Here is a 19,454-nt window from a genome sequence, read left to right as displayed (position 1 = left end):
CGCTCCGCGGGTGGACGGCGAAGCCGCCTCGCTTGGTGTCCACCGGCCCTCGGGCTGCAGCCGGGGCGGGCGGCGGAGCCAGAAGCCCAGGCGGCCCCGTGTCCACGTCCGACGGCGCCTCCAGCGGCCGCATCTCCCTGGCTGGGGCTGCCGCTCGGCCGGCCGCTCCGGGAAGCCGCGCCCGCGGGGCAGGCGACGCGCACGGAGGGCCCAGGGCCGGGTGGAATCTGGGGTCCCGTCCCCGCAGGAGCTCCGGGCCCCTGGCCGCTGGTGGAACCCGGGAGCCTGGTGAGCCCCAAGAAGCCGGGAGGCGGCGAGGAGAGAGCGGGGCGGTCTCCGTGCCCCAGAGACCTTTCCGATCCCCCGCGGGCGGGAGATGCGGAGGCCCCGGGGATCCCGCGGGCGGCACAGCGGATCCTTCGCCAGGCTCAGGGCTTCCGACGACCGGGCTCGGCCCCGCGGGGAGAAACTGCACCCGCTCCCCGTACGCGGCCACCGACGGGGCCGCGCGTCCCCGCCCGCTCGCCTCCCCGGGCCCGACCCCGGGCCTCCGGCCGCTGCGGGAACCGGGACCGGAAGACCGGGAGAAGGGGCGCGCGGCACACCCGAGCTCAGTCGCGAGACCCAGGGCTCAGACGTGCGGGCGCCCGGGCCCCTCTCCAGCAGAGGACCGGATCGGGAAGCTCCGGGGCTGGGGATCGCCGACGGGCCGGGGCGGAAGGAGTCTCCCGGGACTCCGGGCTCAGCAGCGCTGCTGCTTCTCAAATGCTTCTTGATCTCAGCGGGCCGAACCGCCCTCTGCAGTCCTGCCACGCTGCTAATACGCTGCGCTTTTGTGTTGAATGGACGCTGTAGACCAGGACATCACGGGGTGACTAGGAGTTAAAGAGTGGGGCCCTTGCACAAATCGGTGGTGAGAAGACTCGGTGTCTCAGGGACCCCCACACGCGCAGCCGCATCCTGCCCACCCAGCTCCCACCCTGAAGTCCGGGGCTCCTCCTGCCTGAGCCTGCAGAGGCCTCGCTGTCCCTTGGATTCCATGCCTGTGTTCACCGGGACCTCGCCCGCCTCAGCCCTGTCTGTGCAGACCGCACCCACCCTCCCCGACCTCATGCTTCAGGAAACGACCCCGACAGGTGTCACCCAAATGCAACCTGATCGTCGTTTCTCGCTGGTGAAAAATTAGGAAAGCATTCTTCTAGGCCTGTTTATTGAGACCCACATTATGGCCCAGCTGTTGTGTTATCTGTACGTCATATTTTAGCAGGTGATGCTACTCTGAGCTGTTGTGAAGGTACCTTGCAATTGTTTAAAGTAATTTTCTCTCAAGTTGCGCAGAGAGAGTAGTGTGATCAAGTTTCCCTCCCCCTAAAGACGTCTGGGTCCTAATCCCCAGAACCTGTGACTGTTAACTCACAGGGCAGAAGGGACTCGTGTGGGTGTGGTTAAAGAAAGGATATACACCCGGAGGCCCTCGGGTCACTGGTGAGGGTGCAACGTAGTCCCAAGGGTCCTCAGAAGTCAGAGAGGGAGTCAGGAGGGTCACAGCTGGTGGAGGAGCCGTGACAACATGAGCCACCTCGGGGCTGAAGTGGCTGCTGGGCCCCCAGGCGAGCAGTGCGGCGACCCCTAGGAAGAACACCCCCAGATCCTCCAGAAGGAGTGCAGCCCGCTGACACCTCAACCCCTAGGAAGAGCACCCCCAGGTCCTCCAGAAGGAGTGCAGCCCGCCGACACCTCAACCCCTAGGAAGAGCACCCCCAGGTCCTCCAGAAGGAGCACAGCCCGCCGGCACCTCGATGTCCGCACAGCAAGATCCACGTTGGACTTCTCCAGACGGATGAGAAAGTGAACCTGTGCTCATTTGTTATACCAGCAGTAACAAATGAATACAGGTAGGGAAATGTATCTTTTGTAAAGATACATGGGTCCTTACTGGTAGGAAGAATTTTTTTTTTAATTTAAAATGTTTTCTTCTAAAAATGTATCTTTTTAAAAGATACATGGACTCCCTACTGGTTGGAAGAATTTCTTTGTATCAGGGAGTTAGAATGAAGAAAGGTGATTCGATAATATGTATCCTCTGAAAAGCAGTTCAGAAGCCACTCTCCTGAGCAAGAGGGAAGGGAAGATGTGGGTAGATAAGAAAGGCCCTCCCTGGGGGCAGGAAGGGACTGCAGGCAGAGGAGCCTCAGGGAAACAGCTGGGAGGGCTGTGTGCTTGTGATCTTACTCAGATCTGGAGATGCTCTGGAGACAGCTGAGCTGAGAGAGGGTGATGCACAAGGGGGTCCTGGGGCCTTGCACCTGCAGCTTCACCACCAGGTGAGCGCCATCCCTCAAAGATGAGCATCTAGGACCAGGGGGGGTCGCCACTGAAGGAAAAGAGTAACCAGGAAAAAAAAAATGACCTTATATCACAATGTGCCCCATGTAGACTTAGCTTTGCATCTTTCTCTTTCTTCTGATGCCTAGCAATGTGTGACAGAGGAGCCTGGTGGGCTGCAGTCCATGGGGTCACACAGAGTAGGACACGACTGAGCGACTTCACTTTCACTTTTCACTTGCATGCACTGGAGAAGGAAATGGCAACACACTCCAGTGTTCTTGCCTGGAGAACCCCAGGGACAGGAGAGCCTGGGGGGCTGCTGTCCATGGGGTCGCACAGTGTAGGACATGACTGATTGGCTCAGCAGCAGCAGCAGCCCATAGTGTTTTCCCCTTGACCCCAGAGAGAGCAGGGTTCCCCTTATCTCTGCATGCCCGTGGTTTGGTGGGAGGGGTCACCCCCAGGTGAGTGTTGGAGACTCAGCCTAGAGTATCCAGCAGGGCTTTAGAGGCTTGGCTCTCATGACGGCTCTCCGTCTCCTCAGCTTTATCTGGTCAGTTTCAACCGTCCTGCGTGAGGATGCAGAGGAGGACAGTGGGGGCTGAGTTCTTGACCTTGAAACAATGAGAGGGACTTGCTCTCGTTCCTGGTTTGATCTGTGTCTTGCCAAATTGTCCGGTTTCTCCTTTCGGCCTGGATCTTCTAACACCACGCAGGAAATATTGATGCCAGTGACACCCACCACTCTGTTAGGCACGTGGCAGCTCAGGGACTGATATGGAAACAGCCTCTTTCTGTCACTCACACCCGCTCGCTACAGCATCTGTAAAGGTTGTGAGTTTACAGGACAGACGGGAGAGGTTTCTATTAAAAGAAAACAACAGCACCCCTGAGGCTCACTGGAGAAAACCCCCTGATTCACCATGGGAATGGCCCCCGTGGCCGCAGGTGTGCAGCGGGCACAGATGACAGTGATGAGTGTGAAAAAGGTCCCCAACCAGGAGAACAGGAGTGTCATCAGACGAGCCCAGTGTGATGGACGCTGGGGCAGAGGTGGTGATGGGCAAGGAGGAGTAATGAGGGCCTATTTACTTTTCCTAATTTTAAAAAATATTAAGCTTTTATAGACTATATTTGAACATTTTGGCAGCTACAAAACGGATAAATACAATTTTCTCACTACCTTCTTCACAAGAACTCAGTTTCTCTCTGCTCTTAAACTTTGTTCAGATTTGAAGGCTGAACGCAATGTGTGTCGGTTCTCATTTCTTAGTGCTGAGTGTGCATTGAGGAGAAAGGGTAGAGTGGACCCAATAGAGCGCAGGGCGCGGGACAGCAAACTACAGACCAGGGCGCTAAAGCCCGCACTCTCCACAGTGAAATCAGTAAAGCCACCAGGGTCTGTCAGCGCAGAGGACCTGAGAAGTAGCAACAGTGATCTCTTTTCTTCTCCCACCATTGCCAGCTCTAGCAGGGGTCCAGAGTGGCTCCTGGGGTATGTGTGTGCTTCTGTGTTTGTGCATGTGTGTGTGTGCTCGTGCGCGTGCGTGTGTGTGTGTATACGCGCCTCGTATTTCTTCCTGCCACAGAAGTGAGTCTGGATGCTTCAAGTAAGCAGTGGCGATGCCACGTAAACAGCGCGGTGAACAGGGTAGTGTCTTTGGGAGCTGAGTGTGCACAGAGTTTGTATAATGGGTCCAGGGGCAAACTTCCGGTTGTTCCCGTTGTTCACAGCTGTTTTGTGAGGGGAATGGTCTTCCCCTGGGATATCAGCTCAAAGCTTATGGAGAGAAGGACTACACAGGTGTGTGTTAGAGCCAGCAGCTCTGGGCACGCATGATTGGGCAAGCCAAGGGAATGGCTCGAGGCTCCTGACCTGAAGGAAGAGACTGTGGACATAGGGATCCCAGGCCTGCAGAGTCAGAGCTCTGATTGCCCGCAGGGGCTCTGGGTGTTAGTGGAGCAGAGAGGTGGAGGGGCTGAGATGCCAGCTGCCTGTCCCAAGACTAGAGTAGGAGGGAGCAGAAAAGTACGTCGTGTGGCCCATCTTTGTTTCTGCACGTCTTTCTGTCCAGACACCAGGCTATAGGGAAGACTTGATTCTTGCTTTTTAAAACCTCTTTAGCTACTCTCTCTACTTTTCCACTGCATTTTTAAAAGATGGTAAATGCATATATATATATATATGCACCGCTGGAAGTGCTAGAACTTTCTGTTTTCATTTAACAGTTTGCCATAGATATCGTTTCAATACCTATAGCTCTAACTCATTTAAATAACAGCAATAAACCAAAGAGCAAATTGATAGTTGTGTTATGTAAAAGCACTGGTCTCTTGCCATGCTTTCTAAATATTCTGTGATTAAGTAATGCTGATGTCAACATCGCTGTTATACGTGTAGTTGCACACGTGTTCCCGTACACCCGTTTCTTGTCATCTGACTCTGCTTGGTAAAGACTAAAAGACCAATCACGTAGTCGAATTTTCAGTCCTTTCCTTTATGGCTTCCGAGCCTTGGGTTTTACTCTTCAGCAGCATCTCGACTCTGAAATTACAGAATGCAGTGTCTCCCGCGCTCTCTCTGTGTTGCCGTCACTGTTTCAGCCTGCAGTTCACACAGCCCAACCCCCTGCAGAATCTCCCTTGCTCAGGTTTGCCTGGGCCTTGCAGTCTCGCGTGGAGGGCCTCTCCGCCGCGGCCTCCCGCTCTCCGCCAGCCCTGGGCCGCTCCGCGCCGTGCTGTCCCGAGGGGGAGCCCCCTCCGAGGCAGAGGCCCCCGGCGAGCTCGGGCGTTCGGGCGGCAGGCGCCACTGCGGCCTGCCGGCGACGGCGCCTCGTCCCGGGGACGCTCGAACCGGTTGTCGTGCGCCCCCGGCGGCCGCTTGCAGAGCGTTCCCTTCCTTCGGCGACCTTCACAAGGGCTGCGATGCAGCCGGCAAACGCGGAAGGGAGCTCCAGAGGCCGGCAGCCCTGGCGGCGATATCCCCGGTGCTGCGGAGGCCTGGGCAGGCCTGCTCCTGCTGAAGATTGGATCTGCAGGGTGTTGGGAGGCTCCCTGGGGCCGGGGTAGGTAGGTTTGGCTGCTCGCTCGGGTCGACCAGCATTTCCCCGCGCCCAGCCATCCGCGGGGCCTCGGAACGGGGAGAGAGAGGATCTTCCCCGCCGGAGCGCTGGTGGCTCGGCGTCCAGACTCGTGGGTCACCTTTTAGGGCGTTTGTTTTCCTTCCTCGTTACCCCCGCTCCACACTCCGAGGTTTCGCCAGCCCGCGCGAATCCTGCTCGTAGAGTTCGTTTAGCGGGCCTGGACGCGTCCTGCTCCCGCTTGACTGGAACGGGCAGGCTTGCGTGACGAGGCCGACTCGTGTCTCTAGGAGCTGGGGAGCGGTCGAGACGTTTCTTCGGTCCTCGGGTACGGCCTGGGTTATAGTTAGCGGGTGAGACTGAGCGTGCCCCACGCGGTGTTCTGGGCCACGTTAGTCAGTTTTTCCGTCTCACCTGAGAGTTGCCGTGTCTCCGTCGGCCGTCCATGGATCACGGAACCCCCGGAATGGGACAGGTAGAGCGCGCGGAACAAGGCTGCGCTGTACTGCGCGTACGGCTCTCCCCGCAGCACCGCGGGTTGTCGCCGCCTGGGGCTCAGGTCTGCAGCAGAGATGGGAGGCGGGGAAGCTGCTCCCCGACGCCCACTGTCGTTTCTCCAGGCTCTGCGGTCGTACGAGGCAGGGCTGTGTCTACACGGGGACCGCCTGTTGTCCCACCTTTTCCCCTTGCGGCCCTGGACCCCACACTCACGAATCCCCTCACCGCGGGTGTTAACAGGGAACGGAGCGAGTAAGAAAAGAGCCCCATGCGCGGCTCCAGTCATGTCTGGGTTCGGCGGTCAGAAGCGCGAAACAAATATTTGAGACAGAAAGCGTCCGCGGCCGTCCCGTGGAGGGTCCTAAGGAAACGCGAGCCTGGCGCCCCTTTAGTCTCAGAAGAGCCTACACACGGGTGAACGGGAGGATGCGGGAGAGAGAAATGCAACCTCCGGCGCACTCGGAGGAAACGCGTGCGGAGTGGTGACGCTGTGCCTTCTGCTCCCTACGGTCCGGATTTGTTCCGGTGGCGTTCATGCCGGGTAGTTGTAGCTGGGTGATCATCGCCGACAGGTCGACTAGATAGCCAGGCAGCTTTGGTGCTTTGAAATTTGCTACAATGCAGGTTAGTAGGGAGAAGGTAAGGGCAACCCACTCCAATACTCTTTCCTGGAAAATCCCAGGGGCGGAGGAGCCTGGTAGGCTGCAGTCCATACGGTCGGACAGGACTAACTTCACTTTCACTTTCATGCATTGAAGAAGGAAATGGCAACCCATTCCACTGTCCTTGCCTGGAGAATCCCAGGGACGGGGAAGCCTGGTGGGCTGCCGTCTATCGGGTCACACAGAGTCGGACACGACTGAAGCGACTTAGGAGCAGCAGTAGCAGGTTTTAGTAGATGAAAGAAATCTAGAATAATGAAAATTACTATTATCGTTGTTACTTGACGATACTGTAATTACTGTTGTCTGTAATTATAAAGTTTATCTACAGAACAGCTGCTCAGTTAAAGATGACCGAAGAGGAGTTTCAGTATGTCTAAGTACTTCTTTAAACCCACAGAAAACTACAACCCGGGAGGCCTGGCCCCATTCCCCGCAGCAGCCATTCGGGAAATCCAGACCCTCCCCCCCCAAACTGCTGCAATAGGCCTTATGGTCCAGTTTCGGTTAGTGACTTTGCTTCTGTATCCTTTCCAATTAGAAACATCGGGGGGAACATGCTCCTCTAAGCAATCCCATGGGCGCCTCTCTTCCCCGCAGCCGCCCTCCAGCTTCCCTACATATCACTAGCTCTGAGCAGGACGTGCCTTCCTGGTTTGCTATCACTCCTCTGCGTACCCCTAGTCTCAGCCTAATGCAAGTGGTGCCGGCTGACCCCTTGCAACCCAAATAGTAGCTGGGAAGTGCACTTACTGATGTGCATTTTAAGGTCTTTTATAAACGTGATAATGGAAGCGTAATATTGAGTGAGGAACAGGTGTAACATTGTTGATTTCCTGTTTATAGGGCTCTTTATAACTTTTCCATCCTAAAACTAAAGCTATTCAAGGAGGGGAGAGAGGCTTAAGAAGCAAGTGATATACAAATATAAAATACATATGTAAGTAATTATGGCTAATGGGGATTGTTGTATGGCAGAAACCAACAGAAAATGGGAAAACAATTTTTCACCGATGAAAAAATTTTTGAAAGAAATACTAAAGCTATTCGAATGCCTTTTTGTATGCAAAGACCTAGTTCCGCATTACTCTTTTCACTTTTTCAGCAGAATTCGAAGGCTGGCATGACAAGAGGTTTTGACATCTTTTAAAAACTGCTTTCTAGAAACATATCCATTTACGTATGTGTGTGCTGCTCACTAGTCTTCGTTTGTCATACTTAGAAAAAAATTTAATGTGGAAGGAATTGTTTTTTTTGCTTTGAGACCAATATTTTATGTTTTGTTTTTTATTCATTACGGAATCTGACCTCTGTGTCCGCCGATTGATATTCGATAAAGACTCAAAGGGACCATTCAGCAGCTGTGGAACTTTCTCTGAGTAGCTCCCTCATTTGTGAAGCCCTGCCACACAGATCACAGCCTCGGTGGCCTCCCAGCTCAGCCGTGTTCTCTGTTCTGATTCTGCCAGAATGTTCATGGGCACCTCTGCCTGCAGTTGCAGCGTGAAAAACGCCTGAAGGCAGAGAGGTGCGGAGTCATCAGGTTGGTGTGTGTGCTCACCTTCACGCGAGGAACCTAGCCCCGGAACCCCCACACTGCCTGCGGTTCAGGGTCTGAGAATAGTTTCCTGTTTTGTTCAGCTTTCTAATTCCCAATGGTAGGTGGGCAAGTAGACACTGTTCCTCTTATCGTTGCAGGAAGGGGAACCCTCTGCAGGGCCCTAGAGTGGGCTCACACGTGCTGACAAAGCAAGAGACTTGGCTGGAGGGGCGCCCAGGAGGACAGCAGCAGGGTGAGGAAGCCCCAGGGTCCCTCTCCACCACGTGACCTGCGGTCTCAGGTTTTATGGTGATGGGGTGGGTTTCCAGGTTGTCTCGGGCCAAGCATTCTGACTCAGGGTTCGTTTCATGCATTTTGTTCAGCTTTCTAATTACGTTACTACTGGTGAGGAAGTCCAGACACTCTTTGTATTTATTTGGAAGCAGAAATCCCATTTTATTTTAGGAGAAAATTACACTTTTGATCAATAATTTAAAATCACCTAACCACACGTGCTTGAAGGTGTCTTTTGTTTCATATTCTTTGTTTTGCTCATGAACATGTTAAAACGAAGTATCAGGAGACACACTTAGATGGCTTTCCTTACCCCCTAGAAGAACATTATGCCAATAAATTGGGGGTAAGGTCTTAGGAGTCTCTGAATTTGAGTCCTTCAGGTACTATCAAGTCACTAAGGCAGTTTTTGCTCCTGTTTTCATAAGATCTGTTGGTGTAATAAGTCACACTAAATTTTCCCACAGCTTATACTGTGGAGAATTTTTTTTTTCCTGAATCCCAGTGTCTGTCTTCTTGCATATCAGTGTTCATCCCAATGTGGATGGGCAAAAAGCATTATAATACTACATCATCCACCCAGTGGCCTGCTGTGTAGGAAAGTATGTCCTGAGGGAAGACAGTTCCCCCGGCATTGTCAAATAAAATCAACATGTAACAAAACAGCATGCTTAATAGACCACTATTTGTGTTTTTAATTAGGGCATGGAGGAGAAATATACTTCCATGTTTTCTTACGAGGAACTCTAGAAGGATCCGTAAAAACAAAATACTACCTGCGGAGGGCAGATGGCCCTGGACACACAGGCTAAACGATAGGAGGCACAAATTAAGGCAAGTATATAATATATCTCTCTATTATAACCTCTTTGGAATTTTCAGTAAGTTGAATTTTTTTAAACCTCCAAAGAATACAATACATTTTACTGTTTTTATTTTACGATATTATTTTACTGCTTTTACCAACTGAATGAATTTCTGGTTTGTTTTACCATGGCTCTTGTTGGGCTTCTCTAAAATGTCTATTCATGAGATTTTTCTGGTGGTTCTGATGTTTTTATTTTAACTTTGATAAGAAACAAAGATTTTTCTCAACACCCTAGGTAGTTCATCATTTTCTTTTTTCCTCCTTTCGGATACTTTGTATACTTTGTGGGTTTGGGCACTGTTTTCATAACTTTTGTTTGCAAGAAAGAGGATAAAGCTTCACTAGTTTGCTAGGGTTGCCAGAATAAAACACCGCAGCCTGAGGCTTAAATAACAGCGCTGCATCCAGGTTATCCAGCCTCATAGCATCCGGCTGTGCAGAGTTCTCCTGCAGTGCTCTGCATTGTCAAATCAGCAGTTATGTTTCCCCTTTGTTACTGATTTTACTTGTCTTTTTCTTACTCAATATAGCTAAAGATTTGTTACTTATGTCAACCTGGTTGAAGTAACTTTTGTCTACAATTGATTTCTTTGGTTTTCCTCTTCTGTGTATGTATCTGAGAGCTAATCTTTACTATTTTCCTTCCTCCTTTTAGCTTTGAGTTTGGTTTGGTCTCCCTTTTCTGCCTAGGTGTAAAGATAGGTTGCTTATTTGAGCTTTCTTTTAAACGTATGCATTACCAGCTTTACATTTCATTGTTGGTGATGTTTTTGCAGAATCTCATACTGCTGGGGTCCAGCCCCTGTAGGATCCAGGGGAACCTGAAGGAAAAACGGTGTCGGTGATTGATTTAGAGAGAGATAAGGAAAGAATATTATAGATGAGAAAACAGAGGAGAGAAAGAGGCTGATATTTTTTGGTTTACATAGAAAGCCAATAAAACTTCGAGACAAGAAGTTTGCCCCGTTCACGGAGGCCACAGGTGCCTTCCTGGTCTCCCAAGGGAATGAAGATGCAGAACGTCTTCCCGTTCAGGTCTTAGAAACCCGGGCAGATAAGAGAACGCAGGGAGCCTCTATGCTCCAGGGATCAGCTGAAAAAGAAAGTAAGAGAGAAAAACAGAGAAAAAAGAAAAACACGGGGTGACCAAGCTTCTTCAAGCGAGGCCCATTGTTTTTATTTTTAAAAGGGCCTTTTATACCTTTACTTGTACATAGAGGGAAATGAAAGATGCAAAGTCATACAGAGTCAGCCCAAACATTACATCTGTTTTGTCTTTATCAAAACCAGGATTTTTTTCTGCAAACCTTTCCCATAAACAATATTGTGTACATTATCTTCTGGCCTTGAAGGCCTGTGAACATTTTATGACCCTCTTTTGATAAAGGCTGTTCAACCAGAAAACTTACTTTCCCTTGAAATGTTTTTTCTTATATTTCTAATCTATATTGGCCTCAGAAAGTATCAAACAGAGTTACATTCTCACGAAGCAAAGGTGCAGTGAGTTACAAGAAAGAACCAATTAGCTCAAAAGTCCGATGTGGTTAATTTCAGGCTACACCTGTTTTTCTTACTTTCCAATTCTGTTAACTAATGCACTCCCAGGTGCACAGTGGGTAAGAGATACGGGAACTCAGCAACACGCATTGGCCCAATAATGAAACCCTACACCAGCACTACTCTAATAACTTTTAACTCTCTGAAAGGCTCTATGTTTTAGGCTTTCCATGCCTCTCACAGTTTGGAAGAAGTAAATAATCATATGCATAGCTGCAAGAGTCTGGATATATCTGCCAAGCAAGCTAAAATGCTTACAGAGGGGGTTTGATTTGAAATATTTCTCTCATGTCCAGGAGACTGATTAGCTATAGCCCTGAGTTGATTTTCTCCAGTGAAAGGTGATCAGGGTTAGCCCCCTGTTAATGTCACAGGAGTTGGTGAAAGTCATGAAGTAGTAAAATAGACAGATTCTGTTTTGGGGTAGATGCTCGAGAAAGCCTAGGGAGCCTGTTGAGTTCTGAAGCCTTGCGTAACAGTTCTCTTCCACATGACCTTGTCGTGGGTGGGATCTCCCGTGGTGGCTCCCGGCACTATACATTTTGGTATGTTTATATTTTGATTTGTCTCCAGGTATTCTCTAAGCTCCTTTCTTATTGCTCTTGCTTTTAGCCTGCTGGTTACACAAGAGTGTGTTTAATCTTCACATGTTGTGGATCTTCCCACCTTTCCTTCTGCTATTAACTTTCCGCTTCGTTGCATTGTGACAGGAAACAGTGCCTTTGCAGGATTTGAGTCTATTTATAGTGGACTTATTTTCTGACCTAACATATGGTCAATTTTGGAGAATGTTCCCCGTGCACTTGTGAAAAGTATGGCATTGTGACAGGAAACAGTGCCTTTGCAGGATTTGAGTCTATTTATAGTAGACTTATTTTCTGGCCTAACATATGGTCAATTTTGGAGAATGTTCCCCGTGCACTTGTGACAAGTATGGAATATGTCTCTGCCCGGGTCACACGGTGCCCTAGCTGCGCTGTTCTCAGGGGTCACCTCTCACTGTCGGGCGCGGCTGTTGGGTCGGGCGGCCATTTTCATGCATTAGTCACAGGGGAGATCACTGGGACAAAAGGGACGCCTTTCTGTCAGCCGGTGACTCTGAGTACCCCATTCTATGGCAGATAGGCCGACAGTGTGCTCTGGTACGTCCCGGGAGCCTCTCTCAGACTCACCCCTTGGCTACATTCTCAGAAACTGGAAAATTTAGCCCTGCAAAAGGCCTGGCCCAAATACAAACTCAGTTCAGTTCAGTCGTTCAGTCGTCTCCAACTCTCTGTGACTTCGTGGACTGCAGCACGCCAGGCCTCCCTGTCCATCACCAACTCCGGAGCTAACTCAAACTCATGTCCATCCAGTTGGTGATGCCATCCAACCATCTCATCCTCTGTCGTCCCCTTCTCCTCCTGCTCTCAATCTCTCCCAGCATCAGAGTCTTTTCCAATGAGTCAGCTCTTCGCATCAGGTGCCCAAAATATTGGAATTTCAGTTTCAACATCAGTCCTTCCAATGAACACGCAGGACTGATCTCCTTTAGAATGAACTGGTTGGATCTCCTTGCAGTCCAAGGCACTCTCAGGAGTCTTCTCCAACACCACAGTTCAAAAGCATCAATTCTTCTGCACTCAGCCTTCTTCACAGTCCAACTCTCACATCCATACATGACCACTGGAAAAAGCATAGCCTTGACTAGACGGACCTTAGTCGGCAAATTAATGTCTCTGCTTTTGAATATGCTATCTAGGTTGGTCATAACTTTTCTTCCAAGGAATAAGCGTCTTTTAATTTCATGGCTGCAGTCACCATCTGCAGTGATTTTGGAGCCCAAAAAAATAAAGTCTGACACTGTTTCCACTGTTTCCCCATCTATTTCCCATGAAGTGATGGGAGTGGATGCCATGATCTTAGTATTCTGAATGTTGAGCTTTAAGCCAACTTTTTCACTCTCCACTTTCACTTTCATCAAAAGGCTTTTTAGTTCCTCTTCACTTTCTGCCATAAGGGTGGTGTCATCTGCATATCTGAGGTTATTGATATTTCTCCCGGTAATCTTGATTCCAGCTTGTGTTTCTTCCAGTCCAGTGTTTCTCAAGATGTACTCTGAATATAAGTTAAATAAGCAGGGTGACAATATACACCCTTGACATACTCCTTTCCTATTTGAAACCAGTCTGTTGTTCCATGTCCAGTTCTAACTATTGCTTCCTGACCTGCATACAGATTTCTCAAGAGGCAGGTTAGGTGGTCTGGTATTCCCATCTCTTTCAAAATTTTCCACAGTTTATTGTGATCCACACAGTCAAAGGCTTTGGCATAGTCAATAAAGCAGAAATAGATGTTTTTCTGGAACTCTCTTGCTTTTTCCATGATCCAGTGGATGTTGGCAATTTGATCTCTGGCTCCTCTGCCTTTTCTAAAACCAGCTTGAACATCAGGAAGTTCACGGTTCACGCGTTGCTGAAGCCTGGCTTGGAGAATTCTGACCATTACTACCGTGTGAGATGAGTGGAATTGTGCGGTATTGAGCATTCTTTGGCATTGCCTTTCTTTGGGACTGGAATGAAAACTGAACTTTTCCAGTCCTGTGGCCACTGCTGAGTTTTCCAAATTTGCTGGCATATTGAGTGCAGCACTTTCACAGCATCATCTTTCAGGATTTGAAATAGCTGAACTGGAATGCCATCACCTCCACTAGCTTTGTTCATAGTGATGCTTTCTAAGGCCCACTTGACTTCACATTCCAGGATGTCTGGCTCTAGATGAGTGATCGCACCATCGAGATTATCCGAGTGATGAAGATTTTTTTTATACAGTTCTTCCATGTATTCTTGCCACCTCTTCTTAATATCTTCTGCTTCTGTTAGGTCCAGACCGTTTTTGTCCTTTATCGAGCCCATCTTTGCATGAAATGTTCCCTTGGTATCTCTAATTTTCTTGAAGAGATCTCTAGTCTTGCCCATTCTGTTCTTTTTCTCTATTTTTTTGCATTGATCACTATAAAAGGCTTTCTTATCTCTTCTTGCTATTCTTTGGAATCCTGCATTCAAATGGGAATATGTTTCCTTTTCTCCTTTGCTTTTCACCTCTCTTCTTTTCACAGCTACTTGTAAGGCCTCCTCAGACAGCCATTTTGCTTTTTTGCATTTCTTTTCCATGGGGATGGTCTTGATCCCTGTCTCCTGTACAATGTCACGAACCTCATTCCATAGTTCATCAGGCACTCTATCTATCAGATCTAGGCCCTTAAATCTATTTCTCACTTCCACTGTATAATCATAAGGGTTTTGATTTAGGTCATACCTGAATGGCCTATCGGTTTTCCCTACTTTCTTCAATTTCAGTCTGAATTTGGTAATAAGGAGTTCCTGATCCGAGCCACAGTCAGCTCCTGGTCTTGTTTTTGTTGACTGTATATAGCTTCTCCATCTCTGGCTGCAAAGAATATAATCAATCTGATTTTGGTGTTGACCATCTGGTGATGTCCATGTGGAGAGTCTTCTTTTGCGTTGTTGAAAGAGGGTGGTTGCTATGACCAGTGCATTCTCTTGGCAAAACTCTATTAGTCTTTGCCCTGCTTCAGTCCACATTCCAAGGCCAAATTTGCCTGCTACTCCAGGTGTTTCTTGACTTCCTACTTTTGCATTCCAGTCCCCTATAATGAAAAGGACATCTTTCTTGGGTGTTAGTTCTAAAAGGGCCTGTAGGTCTCCATAAAACCATTCAACTTCAGCTTCTTCAGCGTCACTGGTTGGGGCATAGACTTGGATTACGGTGATATTGAATGGTTTGCCTTGGAAATGAACAGAGATAATTGTGTCGTTTTTGAGATTGCATCCAAGTACTGCATTTCGGACTCTTTTGTTGACCATGATGGCTACTCCATTTCTTCTGAGGGATTCCTGCCCGTAGTAGTAGATATAATGGTCATCTGAGTTAAATTCACCCATTCCAGTCCATCTTAGTTTGCTGATTCCTAGAATGTCAACGTTCACCCTTGCCATCTCCTGTTTGACCACTTCCAATTTGCCTTGATTCATGGACCTGACATTCCAGGTTCCTGTGCAATATTGCTCTTTACAGCATCAGACCTTGCTTCTATCACCAGTCACATCCACAGCTGGGCATTGTTTTTGCTTTGGCTCCATCCCTTCATTCTTTCTGGAGTTATTTCTCCACTGGTATCCACTAATGTGTTGGGCACCTACTGACCTGGGGAGTTCCTCTTTCAGTATCCTATCATTTTGCCTTTTCATACTGTTCATGGGGTTCAGGTATGAGTGAATGGTTGCGGGGGGAGCACCCAGGATGAGGAACGAGGCCTGAGCCCAGGACTGTAGAGTCCAGGCTGCCTCCCACCCCACTTGGCTCTGGGTGTGGAGCACAGACACTGAGGGGCTGGGATGCCAGTTGCCAGCCTGGAGGCCATAGTTGGAGGGGGCAGAAAAGCAGGAGGTGTGGCCCATCTTTATTTCTAGAGACGTTAACCTTTCTGACTCCAGAGACTAGGTTACAAGGAAGACTTGATTTTTGTGGTTAAGCAATTCTAATTCCTTGGCCTTTCCATCCACATTTCCTTAAATGACAGATGTCCTATTTTTTGAGCGATAACACCACGGGGAGTTCTACAGCTTATTTGCGTTGAGCAGTTCATCTCCAACTTCCTTCCAAGTACCTGCAGATTTATCTCATTTTAAAACCATCAATAACCAAAACACAAGTTGACGATTGCCTTGTGTGATTGTACTAGAATTTACCTACCTACTTCCTCTTAATGGCTACAATTCCAAATGCCCTGCTTTTATATTAAGTGATACTGGTCTCATTTTTTTTTTATTACACATGAATTTGCACACGTGTTCCCCAGATGCCCATTTGTTGTCATGGGTCTTTGTGAAATATGTAAAGATCAGTTTGTAGTCAACTTTATGGTTCATTTCTTTGATGATTTCTAGACTTAAAAAGTGCTTTACAAGGACTCCGTTCTGAAGTCAGAGTATGAATGATTCATAGATTTCTCCGATTACTTTCATGGTTGCAGTTTTACAGTCCACGCAGTTCAAGTCCGCCTTGTTGCACCCGCCGCGCCGGGACTCGCGGGGGTTGGGGGGGCCGTCTCCGCAGAAGCGCCCAGGAAGCTCTTACCCACTCCCCGGCGTCCCCTCCCGCTCCAGGGTCCCGGGGCGTCCCCGAGGCGCCTTGTGCGGAGCCGGGAGCCGCTCCAGGGCAGACGGCCCGGGACGAGCTAGGGCGTTTGCCGGCTCGGCTGCGTCCTCCGCGTCCTGCCGGTGACAGGGATCCACCCTGGGGCCTTCCAGCAGGCTGTCCGGAGCCACCCGACTGCCGCTTTGAGATCGTCCGTTCCCTCTGGTGGCGCTCGTGGGAAGCAGCCTGCCTGCCAGTGCAGGAGATGGAAGAGACGTGAGTTCGATCCCTGGGTTGGGCAGATCCCCAGGAGGAGGGCATGGCAACCCGCTCCAGGATTCTTGCCTGGAGAATCCCACGGACAGAGGAGCCTGGTGGGCTACAGTCCGTGCGGTCGCAAACAGTCTGACACGTCTGAGCACTCAAGCGTCTCACACTTCCCTTTAGAGCGTCTGCGACCTCTGCAAGGGCTGTGACTTGGCAGGCAGGCACGAGGAAGCATTCCAGGAGCCGGCAACACTGGCGGCGAAAGTGCCAGCATCCCTGAGGCCTAGGCGTCTCCTGCTATCGCGGAACACTGGGCTTCCAGAGTTTTTAGAGAGGGCCCGTTGCGGCGCCCTGAGTCGTGGCTGGGTGCTCGGCTGGGTCGACCAGCACTCCTGGGTGCTCTTCTGCCGACCTGCCTGTGGCTATTGGCCCCTGATACTGTCTCCAGTGTGTCGTTTACCAGTGGCCTGGAGATGAAACAACCACGCCGGGTGTCCGCATCGCTGGCCCGTGGATCCCGTTCACCCTAATCCCAGTCGCTGACATCTCTCCCGGCATAGGGACGGGCACGAATGCGCAACTAGGACTCGGAAATGGAGCCCGGACCTCCCTGTTCTCCATCCCGTGGGACCGCGACAGCCCTGCCCGCGGCCGCCCAGGGTGCGGCCTCCCGCCTTGGGGCCTCCCGCCCTGGGGCGCGGCTGCTCACTGGCGCCCACGTTCGCTTCTCAGGTCCGGCGGGAACCGGGCTCCGGACCCTGCCGCCGGGGGCCCCTACGCAGGTCGTGTGGGCCCTGACTCGGGAAGCGCCCGCGCCCCTTGTCCGGGGGGCTCCGCGGGCACGTCAGTCACAGCCCGCAGTCCCCTCCCTGCGGTGGCCGCGGGGACCCCGCAGGCTGGCGGGGGGCGCTCACGTCCCGTCCGCCGATCCCGCTCGGGGGTCGGAGGCGCCTAACCTGCCTCCGCCACACACTGACGGTGCAGAGAACCCGGAGCCCGACCGAGCTGCTGCGGGGCCGATCGCCAGCGGCTTCTCACAGTCTGGCCTCCGTGCGCGCGGACACTGAGTGCTCTCGGCCGGGCAACCCGATGCCTAGAGGCCGGGTTTGAAGCTGGGTGCTCCCCCGCACCTTCGCCCGTGTGCGACCCAGGTGCCCCCGGTGAAGAGTGTAAACAGCGGCGCCTCACGTGGTGGGTTTTGCGGCGAGGTCGATCAGAAGGCCGCAGGGTGGGGTTTCGGGTAGTGAAAACGAGTGAAGACTTTGTTTTTTCTATTGAGAGCAAGATTCACTACGATATAATCAAATTCTAAAATTTATAGCGAAAATCGCCATTGTTCCCACGCTGATCACTTTGCAGTTAATTTTTTTTTTTTTTGCAGTTAATTTTTAAAACATTGAATACAGTTTCTTTGTCCACACTATTTGAAGAGGAAAGACGTGGTCCACGATGCAGAATTTTCTAAATCCTCCTTGGGAGCCGATGATCCTCTCCTTCCAAACAGGCCCACGCCTTAGAGCAACCAACCCAGGAAGCCAGACCCCAGCCTCCACAGCAACACGCCCAACATCAGTGCTGGATCAGTGACTCACACCGTCCTCCTTTCCAACCTTTCCACTTACAGCGGGAATGTGATGCCAAATCTGTTCCCCCAGGCAATCACGTGGGACACCCCTCTTTCTGTCAGAGCTGGAAAACCTGCCTGTTTTTTCACCAGAAATCGTCCCCACTCCCACATGAGCCCGGTGTTTCCACCTCAGGTGAGTGGTGGCTGACTCCTCTGCTGTGCAGAGGAGTTCTGGATAAACTTGCCTGTTCTTATTTGGAAACTCTGGGGGTGGCCTCAGTGGCTAAGAATTCACCTGTCAGTGTGGATGTGAGTTCAGTTCCGGGGTTGGGAAGAGTGCCAGGGGAAGAAAACGGCAACTGAATCCAGTATCCTTGCCTGGAGAATTCTGTGGACAGAGGAGTCTGCAGGTTTACAGTCCATAGGTCGCAGAGTCTAACATGACCCCCTCGATCGCAGAGTCTAACATGACTGAGCGCGCATGCACATTCTCCTTTGAGGAGGCGGTCTTTGCTCACGTCTACAGAAATGATTAGCGTGGGAACCAAGTTTAGGATGTCACGCTTTGATGTTCTGAAAAGTTGCATGCTAATATTTAAAGTGAAATACACATCATCAAATCCACCCTTCCAGGAGACGACAGTGCAGTGATTCAGTTCACACAGAAATTTGCTCAACTGTCACCACCGTGACTTCAGAACACTGTTACCTCAGAAAGAAATCAAAAACTCATTAGACAGCCACTCTCCCTTCCCCTTCCCCAGCCCTCAGCCGTCCCCTGGGCGCTGTCTGCCTCTGGGCTGGCCTGTTCTGTGTGTTTCACATAACTGGAGTTGTGCAACTGTGGACATTTCCGGCTGGCTTCTCACACTTGGGGTCATGCTTTTGAGGCTCATCCATGTTAGCCAAGGGTTGGTTCCTCTCTTTTGCTGAAGAATTGCCTATTCTAAGTCAGTTAAGATGGTTAGAGGCACAATCTTTTTTACTGTGAACGATGCTCAGAACATAACAATCACCATCATTTTGTACATTCCGGTCCAGGCCGCCGCGTCTTGCTATCCTGCAGATCCCCAACTCTCCCCACCAGCCCGGAGCCACCATCAAGCTCAGTGGACAGAAGCCCAGCCCTGCTGTCTTTTCTCAAAACCCCACACGCCACCCCCCCCCCCACCCTGAGCAGGACTCCACCAATGGACGCCTCAGGACGGCGGCTAAAGGAAAGGGCTCCTGTGCCAGGCGTTGAGGGTAGTGGTGGCAAATGAGAGAGCAGAAGAGGAAGGGGGCAAAATCCTGACCCTCCAGAATATGAAGTCTCCCAACCGAGTACTGACCAGGCTCCTCAGGGAGGTGTGGCCACTGATGCCCCTAGGCTGGGCACCCTGCCAGCCAGGCTCCAGTCCCAAGCACGCTCTGAGCCCTGGGCTCCCCAGGTTCCTGTGTGTGGGCTGCTCCTGACGTGCCCTTCAGCCCTCTTGGGGCCGTCCCCTCAAGCTGAGACGTTTTACATGGGAGCTTGTGTTGCTGACTTAAAATGCATAATGTTGTGAGTTGTCTTATTTGGGGCAAAACGCCAGCCTGGGGGGCGGCGTCTCAGACCACACTGAGAAACTGCTGCAGAGGTGGGGGAAGGTCTGTGAATGTGTGCCTTTGCTGG

At 50.8% G+C, this 19,454-nt stretch overlaps 1 long non-coding RNA gene across 1 annotated transcript; it reads left to right on the top strand.

Annotated features, from left to right (window-relative positions):
• The first annotated feature begins 4,977 nt into the window (after positions 1–4,977).
• On the top strand, positions 4,978–19,339 carry LOC138436217 (uncharacterized). Its single transcript, XR_011255409.1, has 6 exons — positions 4,978–5,393; positions 7,908–8,111; positions 8,267–8,361; positions 9,105–9,236; positions 17,615–17,993; positions 18,842–19,339. It is a non-coding gene; the product is annotated as an uncharacterized lncRNA (long non-coding RNA).
• Positions 19,340–19,454: the final 115 nt, after the last annotated feature.

Source organism: Ovis canadensis, chromosome 3, assembly GCF_042477335.2.
Source record: "Ovis canadensis isolate MfBH-ARS-UI-01 breed Bighorn chromosome 3, ARS-UI_OviCan_v2, whole genome shotgun sequence".
Classification (NCBI taxonomy): domain Eukaryota; kingdom Metazoa; phylum Chordata; class Mammalia; order Artiodactyla; family Bovidae; genus Ovis; species Ovis canadensis.
The sequence above is the reverse complement of the archived record's forward strand: the minus strand, read 5'-3'. Positions and strand labels throughout refer to the sequence as shown.